The sequence below is a fragment of the Capsicum annuum genome, unplaced genomic scaffold (genome assembly GCF_002878395.1).
Source record: "Capsicum annuum cultivar UCD-10X-F1 unplaced genomic scaffold, UCD10Xv1.1 ctg47560, whole genome shotgun sequence".
NCBI lineage: Eukaryota > Viridiplantae > Streptophyta > Magnoliopsida > Solanales > Solanaceae > Capsicum > Capsicum annuum.
Window position 1 is genome coordinate 1 of NW_025855214.1, and position 5,406 is coordinate 5,406.

Consider the following 5,406-nt stretch of genomic DNA (forward strand, 5'->3'; position numbering starts at 1 on the left):
ATAAATAACTTATAATAATTAATTAGAGGTGATATAGTAAAATTACAGTCGAAGCAGCACAAGCAGACATGTCGGCCTCATGCCTTCTTATCACTACTTATTATTAAGTAGAATGCAATGCCTAATCTACTTTTGTCATTTTTAATTCTCCATCTATATAACATTTTTTTAATATCATATATAATTTTTTTTAATCTATATATTCATCGATTTTCATTTAAATTTATTGACATTGCAAGCACAAAAATCATTTTATAAGCTTGTATGGATGCATGTATGTACGTATATATATGTGTATTATGTGCATATTTAAGTTTCACTTATCTTCTATACATTCACCTATAACAAAAACAACAGATACGAATATTCTGAAATCAAAAATTAAAAAAAAAAATATCTACATAAATAAATAAATTGTGATCGTCATTAATGAAATATTTTCTTCAATTATAATTTAGAATTTATATATTATATAAATAAATAATCTTTTAAGAAAATTTCATGAATTATACCTTTATTTTTATTAATTATTTTTGTATTGCTTGCATTAAAATATGTCTATAAGGTTATCAAAATTATAGATTCTATCTATATCTATAATCTATAATATATTAAAAGTGTGAAGACTTTGCCCTTCATTAAAAGACTCTTCTTTAGACAAAACTGTCTTTTCACTATTTTTTAATTTATTATTTAATTATTTTTAATTATATTAACTAGACTTCCTTAAATATATGGGACTCCTAAAATATATGGTAGGAGAATTAATTTTTTCCTTTCTAGACTTTCCAAAATATATGGGACTCCTAAAATATATGGTGGAAGAATTAATTAATATTTTTCTTTCTACTATTCACTATTCAATTAGAAAAATACTCCTAAAATAGAACTCTATTAAGGAAATACTTCTATAAATATTGAGATGTGCGTAAAACTAGAGAACAAACCGGTTTGTATGTTGGGAGAATATGATTGATGCTCATCTAACTTGATTCGATTGCATGTCTAGATTGGTGGATACTTGATTTTCTAACCCCCAACTTCACTGTTTTTGTCAGCATAATAGAATTCAACATGTGTGTGTGTGTGTGTGTGTATATATATATATATATATATATATATATATCTTCTTTGTTTTTATTCAAAATCATTCTTTAGGGTCAAAATCTTCGTTCAGACAATAATTAGTTGGATCAAAATCGAAGCTTTGTGATCACTATTATGTATTTTCTTATAGTTTACAGGTCGTAGATGAATGCCAGTTGACTTTGAAGAATTTCTTGTGTAAAGGTTAGGTTTAATTGTATTATCATAATATCTCTATTAGTTTGTTATTTTGTCGTAGTTTTGAAAAATTGCGTATGTGTAAAATTTAAGTTTAATTGTATTATTTGATATCACTTTTATTGTACTATTTTGTTACAGTTTACAGGTAATAGATAAATGTTGGTCGGCTTTTAGAATTTTTTTTATGTAAAGGTTAGGTTTAGTTGTATTATTTTGATATCTCTATTATTGTATTATTTTGTTATTGTTTACAGGTGGTAGATGAGTGTCAGACGACTTTGAGAAAGAAAAATTTTGTGTGTAAAGATTACATTTAATGTATTATTTTGATATCTCTATCATTGTATTATTTTGTTGCAATTTACAGATGATAGATGAATGTCGATCGACTTTTAAAAATATTTTTAGTAAAGATTAGGTTTAATAAATAAATTCTCCATCTTTACCTACTTAAAAGATATTAAATTTAATTATTATATTCATCTTTATTATTTAAACAAATATCCTATTTAATATAATGTTTGAACTCATTAAAGTGAGGTACACGCGCAAGACGCGTACACCTAAACTAGTTAATATTAATAATATTACTTTTTTATTTTGTCCTTTTGTTATATTAAAGAACAACACTAACTTATATACTCAATAAATATTTCTCACTTTGCCTTTTTTCAATGGTGGTAATTTTTTTTATTAATCTCATGGTTTTGGCTTAAAATGACTAAAAATTCTTCAAATACTCAGACATGCAATAATTGAGAAATGTCATTTTGAAGTGATATTAGATTAAATTTTTAAAATGCGACCACAAGTGGTCGCTTATGGATTTAAAAATATTTAAATAATTAAATGGTCAAAAAGCGACCACATGTGGTCGCTTTTATTTATTATTAATTGTTTAATTGTATATAATAAAGAGGAATAAGGGCAAACTTCCAAGTAACTACACTAAACCAGGAATTAAATTATCAATAATAATTAAATTATTAAAACTATTAATAAAACTATTAATTAAAGCTATTTAATTATCAATAATTAAAAGTGGTTGCTATAATTATTTAAACTAAATCAGAAATTAAATTACCAATAATAATTAACAATTATTTATTTAATTGTGGTTGCTATAATTATTTATTTCAAAACACAAGTTCTACACTTAACCATTTTCAAGACACTTATCCACTTCCCAAGTGATTACACTTAGATCATTTTGAAGTCACCAGTACACATTTCAAAACACTACACTTGATCATTTTCAAGTCACAAATTCATATTTCAAGTGACTACACTTAACCATTTTCATATCTCTAATTCACATTATGTCTCTAATTTACATTTCAAGTGACAACACTAAACCATTTTCAAATCATAAATTCACATTTCAATTGACAACACTTAACCATTTTTAAGTCATGAATTCACATTTTCAAGTGATTACACTTTACTAATTTCAAAACACAAGTTTACCTTCAAGTAACTATACTAAACCATTTTCAAGTCACTAATCCATTTCTTAACTGACTACACTTGATCATTTTAAAGTCACCAGTCCACATTTCAAAACACTACAATAACAACATACCCAGTGTATTCCCACAAAGTGAGGTCTGGGGAGGGTAGAGTGTACGCAGTGCATATCACTACCTCAGATGAAGTTGAGAGGTTGTTTTCGATAGTTCCACGGCTCAGGACAGATAACAAATATAACAAAAAACATAAAAGCACATAACAAACAAGGGATATGTGCAGACACTTCTAAAAGACCTACAATTCTGACGATATGATATGAATCTATCTGTAAGTTTAGGTTAAATCAACAAGACTAACATGCCAAAAATTGAAAACATAAATGGTAAATAAAGTTATCGGCTGCAAGATTAAGTTAAATTCAGAGTTACTTAGGATTCAATACTCCAGAAGTACCAAACAAGAGGCATGATGAAGTGGAGCACTTAGAAATAGAAGATGACAGCAGACTTACGGATCAATTCATACTCTTGTTATCTCTACTTGGATTCAGCTTTCCAGGTATGTGATCTGACTGAGATAGTTCCCTCCTAGAGGAATTATAAATAGGATCTATCGTCGTATTAGATTTCTGCTCTCTTGGAATATTAGTAGCATTATTCTTCCCAAAAAAACCACCTCCAGTAAATGCTTTAGAAGATGATAAGAAAGTACCCTGCATACAATCCAAGTACCGAGTACCGACGTTTCCATGGTTATGACTGCTAGAAGAACCGCCCTTATAACCATGTATAACTTCTGCATTATGTGTCTTAATACTTTCAAGCCCTTCTATCACCATCACCCTGCCTATTTCATGCACTCTCCTTGCCTTGTCTTTTATCCACCTCTGCCACATCTGAGTTACTTTTGCTTGATCCTCTGTCTCTTTCTTTCTTCTTCTCCTGCTGCTTCTTTTCTACTTCTCTTTTACTATCCCATACTTTGCCTCCATCTTTTCATTGCGCGATTTCATGCGTTCTTCCACCAGTCTAGCAACCTCCCCTCTTTGCTTTCGCTCCTTCTCCTCTGCTAGCTTTTTCTCCAACCTAGCCAGCCTCTTTTCCTCAGCTTTTCTCTTAGCTTTCTCCCCTCTACTCTCTTGACAATTTTCTCTATTCTCACATCTTTTATCTATCATTGCTCTCCGTTCTGCATCAATTGAAGCATCGCTTCTAGAGGAAGTTATCCTAAAAATCTTTCTACATAGCCATATGATACTTAAGAAAAAAACAGTCGGTGCCTTCTAGGCAAAAGCAAAAACACGAGAATATGACTTCTCTGCTAAACAATGCTCCACCCCAAGAATCCACCACCAGTCTTGCTCCAAGAATCTGACTTGCTAACAAAAGACCCCCCCAACCCAATTCCCATTCTCTAACCAATCCTACCTGCACATCCACCTATTATCTGACCAAACCTTTCCATTTAATATCTTTCCTCCTTTCCCAACCAAATCTCTCAAAATGCCTGAATTTGAAAGACCCAACCCTGGTGGCACAGACAAGTCTAAAATGGGTCTCTTAGAAATATGTCCATAATATGAACACATGAACTTGCCACCACCAGGATTCTGATCTCTATATGGAGTCAAACAATTTCTACACCTCTTTGTTGCTGTTATCCTTAATTTCTGCATTTCAATAGCCTTAGACCTCTTTCTTTCCCTAAGCCTGGCATTTCTTCTCGTCCGCCAAGCTGACAACTTAAGCATAAAGACCTCATACCACCCAAGAGTAATCACAAGCACAAACACACATGAGAGCGTAGGTGATGTGATTTCAAACCAAGATGCCGGTGGAAATAAGTGTGATAAAGCCCATAATCCAACCAAGGGAATCACTAACGTAACATAGTTGCAACTCCCCGCGACCACTTCTGGATCGAACACAATATACACATTATCCTTTCAACCAACACGTATCAAAAATACGATAGCAAATCAAAAATAAAATTTCTTGACTCGCCAAAATCTTATCAAATTCAAAGAACTCTCAATCTTCCCCTTCTTTAACAACAACGATAACCACAGCTCCAACAATCCAATAAAAACCCTATCTCTGAAAGTTCCCCTAAATTTTCGATTGTAAATACGAGCTGTTCAGTTCTTCAAAACCCTAACAGCGCAAATAGGGAGAAATCACTACACTTAACCATTTTCAACTCTCTGATTCACATTTCAAGTGACTACACGTAACCGTTTTCAAGTCATGAATTCACATTTCAAGTGACAACACTTAACCATTTCCAAGTCATGAATTCACATTTTCAAGTGATTACAATTTACTAATTTCAAAACACAAGTTCACCTTTCAAGTAACTACACAACCATTTTCAAGCCACTAATCCACTTCTCAAGTGATTACACTTTAGATCATTTTGAAGTCACTAGTACACATTTCAAAACACTACACTTGAATATTTTCAAGTCACAAATTCATATTTCAAGTGACTACACTTGATCATTTTCATGTCTCTAATTCACATTTCAATTGACAACGCCCATTTTCAAGTCATAAATTCACATTTCAGGTGACAACACTTAACCATTTTCAAGTCATGAATTCACATTTTCAAGTGATTACACTTTACTAATTACAAAACACAAGTTCA

The 5,406-nt window shown here is 31.1% G+C and overlaps 1 pseudogene; it reads right to left on the reverse strand.

Annotated features, from left to right (window-relative positions):
• Positions 1-3,608: 3,608 nt before the first annotated feature.
• On the reverse strand, positions 3,609-4,695 carry LOC124892471 (annotated as a pseudogene).
• Positions 4,696-5,406: the final 711 nt, after the last annotated feature.